Source organism: Diabrotica undecimpunctata, chromosome 6, assembly GCF_040954645.1.
Source record: "Diabrotica undecimpunctata isolate CICGRU chromosome 6, icDiaUnde3, whole genome shotgun sequence".
In the NCBI taxonomy this organism is placed as follows: Eukaryota; Metazoa; Arthropoda; class Insecta; order Coleoptera; family Chrysomelidae; genus Diabrotica; species Diabrotica undecimpunctata.
This window is the reverse complement of record NC_092808.1, coordinates 25998211-26011539: the sequence shown is the minus strand read 5'-3', so window position 1 is coordinate 26011539 and position 13329 is coordinate 25998211. Positions and strand designations below refer to the sequence as shown.

At 28.9% G+C, this 13329-nt stretch overlaps 1 protein-coding gene across 2 annotated transcripts in view; it reads left to right on the top strand.

Annotated features, from left to right (window-relative positions):
- fry (microtubule binding protein furry) overlaps nucleotides 1-13329 on the top strand; it is a 192596-nt gene that overhangs the window by 95359 nt on the left and 83908 nt on the right. The window lies entirely within an intron of this gene.

Here is a 13329-nt window from a genome sequence, read left to right as displayed (position 1 = left end):
CTGTATGTGGGTTGAATAATAATAACATCACACGGGTGTTTTTATAATAACGTCACACATATATATAAACGTAGAATTTATTCACCATTTACATTTTCATTATTATCTGGTATTCATGCTTAACTGCTTCATTTTGATTATCAGTATATTTCATTATAATGGATTTAAAAATTTCTCCTCGGCGGGGAATCGTATTCCAGTCATTTGCGTGAAAAGTAAAAAAAGTAAATAGACCTGAACATAATCACGGTTTTAGTGACGTCAATCTAAAGGAGTGTATATTACGACGCGAATTCTTTCTAAAATCTCTATAGGCGGAACTGAGATCAAACGAAAGAGCAAATTACTTATATACATATAATTATAAACAGACTCCAAAATGTTTAGATTATCAATCTAAGAAACGCAAAAATATTAAGAATCTTTTTCGGCTCCCACGATATAAAGAGTGAAACAAAAATGCTACAAAATTATTAATTAATCTTAAGTTCTACAGGTTGCTGGTTCATTAATAGAAAAGGTAATTAGCTGTAAACGGAACGAACCAGCGAGGGTTTATGTAGGAAATATAGAATTAGCTGGTTAATTAATGGAAGCCGTAAAAAATTTAATGTATGTAAATATAAAAATAAATCAATTGGCATAACTCATAAATTATTATCAGCACAAAAGAGAAACCACTTATTCTTTAAATGTTGTAGATAATAGCAGCTAAGAGAAGAGGCGTCGATTCTCGTCGTCCTCGTCAGAAGTAAGTCGGATAACGCGGGCGATAACAAAGATTTCTGTTTTTTCTAAGCAAGGGATGTATGCGATTGGTGCGTCGCGATTTCTAGTTGAGTTCTACCCTATCGCCGAGGGTGCGACCATATTTACGTATATCGATCATGTGAAATTTACAAACGTAATATATTAAGTATTTTTTTTAATTGAAGAATTTATTAAATTTATTGAAGATAAGCAATGACATAAGTAAATAATTAATTAACTAAATAAGGACATATACAGGGTGTTTCAAAAAGTTATGTCATAAATTAAATCACGCATTCCGGGGACAAAAATAAATTGATTGAATCCAACTTACCTTAGTACAAAAGTGTACACAAAAAAAGTTACAGCCCTTTGAAGTTACAAAATAAAAATTGTTTTTTAATTGTAATTTTATGGCCAACTAGGAAAAAACTAGTTTTTCAAAAAAGTGATGAGGCAAAAAATTTTAAAAAATAATGTGTTAAACTAATGGTGCCACAAAATTCATTTGATTTGAACGTACTCAAAAGTTTGGGGATTTAGCGCTGCACACCCCCCTTAAAATGTTTCTGTGCGCTACAATTTTGTTGTTTCTTTTTTATGAAAAATACTTTAAGAACAAGAAAGTAACGTGTCCATTTTTATTACAAAATGTCTAGTAGTTTAGGAGATAATGCAAAAAAAAACAATTTTTATTTTGTAACTTCAAAGGGCTGTAACTTTTTTTGTGTACACTTTTGTACTAAGGTAAGTTGGATTCAATCAATTTATTTTTGTTCCCGGAATGCGTGATTTAATTTATGACATACCCTTTTGAAATACCCTGTATAAAGATTAAGAATAATAAAAATAAAATATTTAAGTAAGCACTAAATACTTTTTTAACTAGTGAGTCTTTCTCTTAAAAGGCTTATATCTAGCACAATAAATATGAGTGAGAGAAGTGATTTTAACACATTTATTCTAAATGAAAACCTAACAAAAAAGGATAGGGAAGGGGAAAGGACAAGGAAAATGAATTTCCTGTAGTTGGTCATAAAAACTTTATATATATATATATATATATATATATATATATATATATATATATATATATATATATATATATATATATATATATATTGATACGATTGGGGTTTATAGAAAATAATTTATAAGTTATATACTACATAATATTAGATATAAAAAAGTATTTGATTATTTTAAATAAGTTATATACTAGAGAAATTTATAAAAATATATTTATGTGAGGGCATTTTAAGAAATTAGCATGTAATGGTTGTGAAAAGTTGTATTTTAGTAGTTGTGATTTTGTGGATGTTTTTAAGTGAGCCATGTGACTAGGCAACACACTATACCCTCCATTCCTAAGTGTCATTTTAAGAATTTTACGAATATAAGTGGGATTATATTGTTTGAAATGTGTATTTTATTAAATTAGAGTGTTAGTTACTAATTTGAAGGTTTATTCTGATCTGAAAAGCCTAAATGTAAACAAAATTATTAATAGAAAAGAATGGAATTCTCTGGATCTCCAGAGATGGTCATGTTTGCGAAATGGTTTGTTCCAGAAAATTCAGACATGTATTAAATAGAACTAAATAGAACATGATATCTTACGAGATGGTTCTGGAATATCCGAAAGATATAAATACCCGTGATTTGGATTCAAGATGGCAGTTTTTAGTTTTGAAGTTTTTAGTCAGAAGTCAGGCCAGTTCATTATGAAAGTTAATAGACACATTTAGTTAGTGAATAGTGAAGTAAATTGTTCAGAATTTTCAAGAAGTCAGTCAGAAAAGTTTAGTAAGAAATATGAAAGTTAGTTGGAGTCAGTGAATCAGGTACAAATAGTCAAATTGTTTAATATAGTGAGTTAAATGAAGATTAAAAATTATGCATATAATTTAATGCACATTTATAATTATACACAAATAATTATTGAAGATTATAAAAGTATATTAGAAGAATATTGGATGGACATTGGAAGGCATTAAAATTATATTATGATTGGAGATTAGTATAAATCAACTTATAATAATTGGATATTGGTATATTGAAAAGAAGAATAAATATAAATGCTGTTTGCTGGTTTGATTGGTGGTATATAAATGCTGATGAAGAAAAATATATCTTAAATTGGTAGAAGCTGATAATTGGAAAAAGAAATTTCACAAAAACAAGGATAACCGAAGTACGAAGACTTTCAGTGGTGATTAGAATATATATAGTGGAAAACAGTTCATTTAGGCATTCAGTGAAAGAAAGGTACAAAATTTTGTTAATATAATTTAGTTAATGTCATAACAATTTCAATTTTGAAGATAGTTTGTTTAAATTTAACATTGTCTATAGAATTTAATTAGTTTTATAAGAACATCAATTTAAAGATAGTTTATTTTAAATTTACATTGGCTAGGTTAGATATATATGTGTGTTTCATAATAGTTATAATAAAGATAATTTAAAAAAGTACTTACAAGCTAATTCTTTGAGAACCGCGATAAAAACCCTATATTATTAAAAATACTCATTGCTCATCATTCAAACAAAAAACACATCATAACAAATTTGGCGCCCAACGTGGGGCTCTCTATTTAAAAGAATTAGTTTGGGAAGATAAGTGCTCTCATATAATTAAATTAATTATCAGTAGAAAAAAAAATTATAGATTTTATTTTTAATTATATTTGAACAAGTAAAGTCTCAAAATGTCTCAAGGAAAGAAAGGTACAAGAAGCAAAAAGAATGAAGAAGATGTGGAAGTAGAAACACAACCTATACAAGAGGAGAGTTTAGTTCAAGTTCCACAAGATACTGCAGAAATGAATCCAGAAAGAGAGGAAAATGTCAATATGGCAGCTTTGATGTCATTAATGATGCAGATGAACAAGACAATGGAAGAGAATTCAAAAGAAATCAAAGACATGAAAAAAATGGAACAGAAAATGGAAGAGAATTCAAAAGAAATCAAAGAAGACATAAAAAAATTGGAAAAGAATTCAAAAGAAGTCAAAGAAGACATGAAAAAAATGGAACAGAAATTGGAAGAGAATTATAGAAAATTAGAAAAGAAAATAGAAGATAATAATAATAAAATTGTAAAACAAATGGATAAAAAACTTGAAGCTGCAGAGAAAAAAGTAGCAAATGAAATAAAAAGTATACGGAATGACTACAAGAAACGGATAGACAATGAGAGGACAGAAGTAAAGAGGATTATTCAAGATAATAAGATAGATATAGAACAGAAAATAGAGTTACAGAAATGTAACTTAGAAGTAAAAATTAACGAAGACAGGAGAAACACAGAAGAAAAATTAGACGATATACAACAAAATATCCAAATAAATTGTAATCAAATAAGAAATGTGGAACAGAGAATAGATGATATTTCACAAATGAGAGACATAGGGAGACCTTACTTAAATTTAACAAATGAGACTGGGATTAAATTCTCTGGTAATATAAAAAATTTGCATCCTAGAGTATACATAAATAGTTTAAAACATAAATTAAGATTTGTGAATAATATTAATGATATTAAAGATTATATTAGAGTGACATTAAATGACAATGCAGCAACTTGGTTTGCTAGTATTGAAAATGATTTAGATAATTTTCAAACATTTGAAAATAAATTTTTAAATTATTATTGGGGTGAATTAGAGCAAGCCAAGTTTAGAGAAATTCTATATTTTGGAAAGTATAATCAAAATTTAAAATCAAATATGGTAGATTATGCATTGAAACTGATAACAGTTGCAAAATATTTAGAACCACCACTTAGAGAGGATGAAACAGTCTTAAATGTATCTAGACATTTTGATGCTGATGTTGTCCAAACAGTAACTGTACAAAATATTCAAACAATAGATAGTTTTATTAATTTTATTCAAAGAATACAAAGAGGCAATATGACAAGTAATAATAACAACAGAAAAAACAATAATAACTTTCAATATAATAAAAATGATAATCAACAATATAGACAATCATATAACAATAATACTAGGTATGGTAATAATTTACAAAATTTTAATAATAATAACAGCAATCAAATTAGACAAAATTGTAATAACAATACTAGTTATAATAGACAACATTTTAATAACAGTACTAATAATAATAGACAAGATTTTAACAATAGAAGAAATACAGAGCGACCTAACTATAACAGACAGGTAAATTGTGTTCGAAGGAATAGAAGCTGCGAAGACAGGGAACGAAATAGTACAAGGCAAGAAAATGTGAGTAGAAGTTATAGTAGGGAAAGACATAGGACATCAGATCCAAGTGGTCAGATACAATCTGACAATTCTAATAATCAAAATTTTGTGCAGTAAACTTTCTGAATTACAAGTTAGGCCATTGCTATTATGAAAAACCTTCTGAATTTATTTCTTTAGATGAAGAGAAAATTATTGAATCTATTAATTTAATTTATATAAATGCTTTGGCCAAAAATAAAATGATTAAGATTATGATAGATACTGGTTCAGAAAGTACTTTAGTCTCGGAGAATTTTATTTTTAATACATTAAAATTATCAGATATAATAAAGATTCCAAAAATTAAAATTGTTGGTGCAAATAATAAGAAGTTGGGTGAAATTGATAAACTAGCCAATTTTAAAATTAATATTCTTAATAAAGAAATTAATATGCAAGGATTTATTGTCAAGGATTTATGTGTTGATATATTAATGGGAAATGATGAATTGGAAAAGAAGAAAGTAAAGATAGATTTTGAAGAAAAAATGGTAACTTTGGAAGGGCAAATAATTAAATTTATGCAGAAAGATGAGGTGGAAGAAGGAATAAGAATTGATAGGATATTATTAAAAGAAAATAATGATGTTTATGAAGAAGAAATGTATTTTGATGATAGGGAAATGTCCCAAAAGAATGTAAAGAATAATTGTAGTGAATATTTAAGGAATGGAAATTTTAAGCAGATGGATGCCTACGAGGCGGAGTGCGTAAAATTGGAAGCAAGGAATAATGAGTACATATTGAAGAATAATGTGATTTGTAAAGAAGAAGATATGATGAAAGTTTTAAATTGCCCTGAAGAATATAAATCAATAGTCATTTCCATATTGCAGCAACACAAGGGACTTGTCAATAAAGAAAATAGAATTGCACAAAATTATATCCATAGTATAAAAGTTAAAGAAGAAAAAGATTTTAAAACAAAATCATACCCAATACCATATAAATACAGAGAAGAAGTAAACAAAACAATTAATAATATGTTAGAAGATGGGATCATTGAGAAGGCAGACACACGTTTTATTAACCCCATAGTAGTAGTACGAAAAAGATCGGGTGAAATCAGGTTATGTTTGGATGCAAGGAATATTAACAAGATTACTGAAAAGCAATTTGAAGCACCAATGAGTATAGATGGAATATTAGGAAGAATTACAGGAATGTCATTTTTCACTAAAATCGATTTACAGCATAGTTTTTGGTTAATACCTCTACAAAGAAAAAGTAGACAGTATACAGGATTTCAGATAGATAGAGTAGTATATCAATTCAAAGTAGTACCAGTTGGGCTTCAATCATCTTGCAGTGTTCTATGTAGATGTCTTCATGATATTTTGGATCAATATGAACATTTTGTAATTCACTACATTGATGATATATTAATTTTTTCTAAAACTGCTGAAGATCATGAGAAACACCTAAAAATTATAATAAATAGATTAGACAAAGTTGGACTAAAAATAAATCAAGAAAAATGTACAATTTTTCAAAAAGTAATGATATATCTAGGTTATAAACTTAACACTAACATCTTACTGATAGATCCATTTCATAGATAGATGGTAGATTTCTTTGTTGTGAATAAATTTGACATCATACTTGTTGAATTTTGTACATATGGAAATTGTTTGGTACCCTAAAAATCATAATTTGGGGTTAGATACAGAATTGATTGTGTAAATGTCTTTATAAAAAGTGTAAAACTTACCAATTTATATTGATGAAAGTTATTTTGAATGGAAATAATTCCTAGATTTTGTCTATAAATAAACAGAACACCATATCGATTATATTTTTAATTAAGGTTATATTTTATTCTCTGATATCGCATCCATTGCTCCATTTGACATGACAGTTTGACCATAGAATAGCCGAACTGTGCTCCGTTGTTCTCTGTTTTGACATAGACAGCGAACAGGGATGTATTTAACACATTTTAAATAAAAAAAAAATTGATTTATTAAATTTAATAAGGTATGAGAAAATTAATATTTAAAAAAATAATAAGTAAATTATTTATTTTAAATATTATTTTGGGGTATTGATACGATTGGGGTTTATAGAAAATAATTTATAAGTTATATACTACATAATATTAGATATAAAAAAGTATTTGATTATTTTAAATAAGTTATATACTAGAGAAATTTATAAAAATATATTTATGTGAGGGCATTTTAAGAAATTAGCATGTAATGGTTGTGAAAAGTTGTATTTTAGTAGTTGTGATTTTGTGGATGTTTTTAAGTGAGCCATGTGACTAGGCAACACACTATACCCTCCATTCCTAAGTGTCATTTTAAGAATTTTACGAATATAAGTGGGATTATATTGTTTGAAATGTGTATTTTATTAAATTAGAGTGTTAGTTACTAATTTGAAGGTTTATTCTGATCTGAAAAGCCTAAATGTAAACAAAATTATTAATAGAAAAGAATGGAATTCTCTGGATCTCCAGAGATGGCCATGTTTGCGAAATGGTTTGTTCCAGAAAATTCAGACATGTATTAAATAGAACTAAATAGAACATGATATCTTACGAGATGGTTCTGGAATATCCGAAAGATATAAATACCCGTGATTTGGATTCAAGATGGCAGTTTTTAGTTTTGAAGTTTTTAGTCAGAAGTCAGGCCAGTTCATTATGAAAGTTAATAGACACATTTAGTTAGTGAATAGTGAAGTAAATTGTTCAGAATTTTCAAGAAGTCAGTCAGAAAAGTTTAGTAAGAAATATGAAAGTTAGTTGGAGTCAGTGAATCAGGTACAAATAGTCAAATTGTTTAATATAGTGAGTTAAATGAAGATTAAAAATTATGCATATAATTTAATGCACATTTATAATTATACACAAATAATTATTGAAGATTATAAAAGTATATTAGAAGAATATTGGATGGACATTGGAAGGCATTAAAATTATATTATGATTGGAGATTAGTATAAATCAACTTATAATAATTGGATATTGGTATATTGAAAAGAAGAATAAATATAAATGCTGTTTGCTGGTTTGATTGGTGGTATATAAATGCTGATGAAGAAAAATATATCTTAAATTGGTAGAAGCTGATAATTGGAAAAAGAAATTTCACAAAAACAAGGATAACCGAAGTACGAAGACTTTCAGTGGTGATTAGAATATATATAGTGGAAAACAGTTCATTTAGGCATTCAGTGAAAGAAAGGTACAAAATTTTGTTAATATAATTTAGTTAATGTCATAACAATTTCAATTTTGAAGATAGTTTGTTTAAATTTAACATTGTCTATAGAATTTAATTAGTTTTATAAGAACATCAATTTAAAGATAGTTTATTTTAAATTTACATTGGCTAGGTTAGATATATATGTGTGTTTCATAATAGTTATAATAAAGATAATTTAAAAAAGTACTTACAAGCTAATTCTTTGAGAACCGCGATAAAAACCCTATATTATTAAAAATACTCATTGCTCATCATTCAAACAAAAAACACATCATAACAATATATATATATATATATATATATATATATATATATATATATATATATATATTTCTTCTTCTTCTTAACATGCCATACACCAAAGTGCGTAGGCGACTATCTCATTACTAGAATTCTGTTCTTGGCGGCGTGACACAGCTCGCCTGTATTGTGTATTCCTGTCCATTCTTTAATATTTCTTAACCAGGATAATTGTTTGCGGCCGGCTCCTCTCCTACCTTCGATCTTCCCTTGTAGGATTAACTGTGGTATTTCATATTTTGCTTCTCTCAATATGTGCCCAAGGTAACCAATCTTGCGTTTTTTAATTAATTTAAAGAGTTCTCTTTCCACGCCGGCTCTCTTAAGGACGTCATCGTTTCGAACTCTATCCACCCAAGGTATGCGCATCATTCTTCTTAATGACCACATTTCAAATGCTTCAAGTTTGTTGATAGATGTTTTTTTCAAAGTCCACGTTTCCATGCCATAAAGCAAGATGGACCATATGTAGCACTTGACCATCATCATCATCATTTTGGCTTTACAACCCTGTGTGGGTCCTAGCCTCCCCAAGAATTTTTCTCCAGTCGTCCCTATCCATCGCCTTCCTCCGCCAAGCACGTATTTCCATATTTCTTGACCATTCTGTAGCGTATTTCGAAATGTAGGTTTTGATTACATAGGAGCGGTCTGAATTTCACAAAAGCTTGTCTTGCCATTTGTATTCGGGTTTTTATCTCTTGTTGTGGATCCGATTGGTCATTGATTGTGGTGCCAAGGTATTTAAAAGTTTTCACGCGTTTTATGCGATCGTCACCTATGCATATTATCGGGTTTTCTGGAGGGTTTCTGCTAATGACCATATATTTCGTTTTCAAAATGTTGATTTTGAGGCCATATTTTTTACCTATGCTATTCACCCTATCAAGTAATAACTGCTGATCTTCCAATTTATCAGTTATAATCACTGTGTCGACCGCATAGCGTAGGTTGCTAATTGGTATGCTGTTCACCTTAATGCCTAATTCCGTGTCTTCTAATGCTTCCGCAAATATATTTTCAACATATAAATGAAAAAGCATCGGAGAGAGTATGCAGCCTTGGCGGACACCTTTCCGGATTTCAAATTCATCCGTATATTGGTCTTGATCAATCCTCACCTTTGCCATTTGGTTCCAGTATAGATTCTGAATAATTCTGATCTCCTTCTGGTCAATGTTGGCCCTATGTAGTAGTTCCATCATGATATCATGTTTAACATTGTCAAATGCCTTCTCGTAGTCGATGAAGGTGAGGTAGACATCTTTTCGTTGATCTAAACAGTTTTGTATTAACGTGCTCAAACATAAAATTGCCTCTCTTGTTCCTAGTCCTCCCTTAAAACCGAATTGTGTTGACCCGCTAAGTTCTTCTAGTATCTTGTACATTCTTGAGTGTAATATCCTAAGGAAGAGTTTCAGCAAGTGACTCATTAAACTGATTAAGCGGTGTTCATTGCATTTTGTGGCATTAGCTGTTTTTGGGATCATCACAAAGGATGACTGCAGCCATTCTCGCGGAATGTAACCAGTATCATAAATTCTATTGAACAGCTTTACCAAGATTTCGATATTCTCCTCGTCTAGTAGTTTTATTGCTTCTATATTAATTTCATCTGGACCTGTTGCTTTATGCATCTTTGTGGTTCTAACTGCATATTCTATTTCACTTCGCATTATTGATGGCCCTGATAAATTTTCGGAAGGAAGTTTACGCGTTGGTTGTATTGGTCTTTCGTCATTAAAAAGTCTTTCTGCGTATTCTTTCCACGCCATTGCTATCTCCTCTTCTGACTCTATGTATTCGTTTCTGTCGTTGCGTATTCTTGTTCTGTGGTGGCTTTTGTGTATATTCGATATTTCTTTGATCTTCTTATGTAGTCCAAAACTATCTCCTTTTTCCTGCAATTGTTCTATTTCGTTGCACCTTTCCACCATCCAACGTTCTTTTGCTTTCTTAATTTTCTGGCGAATTTCTTTGTGTATCTGTTTGTATTTGTCTTGATTACGTTGTTGTTTATGTTGCCTTCGCTTTTCCATTAGATCCATAATTTCGTCCGTCATCCATTCGTTATGCTTTCTCTTCCTGATCTGTGTTTTAACTTCCCTGTTTACTGCCAGAATCGTTCCTTTAATATCATTGACCATCTCTTCGGTATCATCATTTTGTTCTATTATTCGCATTCTTTCATTAATTTGACTGCATAACTCTTCCTCTCTCTCTCTATATATATATATATATATATATATATATATATATATATATATATATATATGTATATATATATGTATATATATATATATATGTATATATATATATGTATATATATATATGTATATATATATATATATATATATATATATATATATATATATAATTATAAAATTGTTGTGTTTTTAGTTAAAGAAAGAAAAGAGGCTACAGTCCGAAAGTCAATAGATGTTGGCCTTTACTGTCTTTTGTATTGATTACATCAACCATAAAACCATTCCCAACTGTACTGTATGTCTCATGGCTGGTTTGAATTCATTTGGAGAAATATTCACAGAGTTTTATGTTATCCAAAGTAGCTTGCATATCTGTAGAAAATTGCTCAAAATTGATCCTATTATTATACTTGGCTAACTCTTCTATTAGTTTTTGAACGCACTGGAATTAATTACAATTATTTTTTCCAATTGAAATCTGCCGTAATTCAATTTTTTATAAATCTGTATCTAATCTAAAACTTTATACGTGACGCTGATTATATTAAAATCATGATCTTGCAAGGCCCTATTCGGATTAGGCAATAAATCGGCAAGGAAAGCTAGAATGAGAAACCAAAGGAGATTTGGAAAGAAAGTTTCATATTCCGAATTATCATCTTTCAAATAAATCAGACGTAATCTCTTGAAACCAATCTGAAGTATGGTAAAGAAGAATTACATATAAAGAACCCATACCCATGTCTTCACACAATTTTTTCTGAAAATGCGAGTTTGTAACGGTTTTCCTTTGAGATAATTTAAAACTTTACTTACACTTTTTATACACCATACCAACAGTATGTTATATTTGGACAATCTGCAAATAAATAAAAATAAAAATTTGTCTTTATGATTTTATTTTCTCGGTATAATCTCAGTATAAAAAATATTAAATGCGAAATATTTACTAAATATTAACGTTCCACGTGATAACTGAAATAACAGTTATCGTCCACCTTTAATTGTCCGGTTTGGCTATAAACATCTGCATGTTGCTGGTCTATAATGCTGATTCAAGAAACGTCGGCGTGTCTGCGACTCGCCGACATTTTGTGGAGCCGGTATGTTTATTTAAGATCAGAGGCGTATAAAACGAAACTCAACTGTAAGGTCCATTCTCTTTTAAATCGATATCAATCATGTTTCAATGTTTTAAAATAATTTTTGCTTTCAGTTTGTAATATAAACTGTTTTGGGTTTTTACTTATTAATAAAATCATAGGCGTAATTTTTTATTCGTAAAGGGTCGTAGTAAATAAATGCGACAAACTTTATGAAGTGATTCTGCAAGAAAAATAATGACAATTTGCTATTTGCTATGTCAGCAAATGCTTCGTTTTCCAAGATACAGGGGATGTTGAAATTTTTCTTACAAACTGACGATTTATTTATTGCTCTGAAATCGGTTGAGTTATGCAAATGAAAATTGGTGGGTTTTAAGAGGTAGTTATTTCGCATTTTTTGACATACAACTAAGAATTTTATATTTATCATTTTCGCGTATTGATCACGTTTCAGGGAGGTCAATTTGAACATTTGTTGTACCTTTGTGCTGTTTTAAATTTTATTAGTGGTACTTTATGTTATTTTTCTGGTTTAGTGTTATTGTATTAGATAGTTCTTGATGATCTATTGAAGAAATGAAAAATGCGCGTTAAGAGGTTGTATTTATTTTGCATAAAAAACGGCGGCTCGTATGAAAAAAAGCAAGAGAGAATTTTTGTCACAAATTAATAGAGAAATTCCAAGATTTTAAATTTGAAATATTTCAGTGATGTAACATTTTTGGTAACCCACCACACATTTTACCAAAATAAAATTAAATAAAATTAAATAAAATTAAATAAAATTAAATAAAATTAAATAAAATTAAATAAAATTAAATAAAATTAAATAAAATTAAATAAAATTAAATAAAATTAAATAAAATTAAATAAAATTAAATAAAATTAAATAAAATTAAATAAAATTAAATAAAATTCAGTAAAATTAAATAAAATTAAATAAAATTCAGTAAAATTAAATAAAATTAAGTAAAAGCTATACCTGTAAATATTCTGCTATGCCGTTTCTGCTTTATTTCCCATATAAAATCCCATACCAAAATGCTAAGGTTCATTCTGCTCATTTTTTGAGCGTTTTGTGAAGGGGTAAGTAGTTCGTCGGATCGTGACGTATGATATATCATTGGAACTAAGAGGGGGTAGCGAATATGTTGAGACAGAAAAAACACACATTGTGGCATTGCCGAAAGGACATTACATCATACCTCCTTTGTTATTGATCCGATTGGAGCGTGTGATGCGTTAAATAAAAAGGAAAGATACATAACGAATACATTAAGATGAAAAAAACAAACAAGGCCGTTACCAAAAGGGCAATACACAGTGTCTTCATTATTAATCAATATATAGTTATATACGAGATGTCATAGGGCACTACCGATAAAAATAGATTTACTAAAAGACAAATTTTGATTTAATAACTTAAAAGGCCTCTGGCTGAGTACAAAATGATCTTAACATGCGACATAGTAAATGAAAGAGT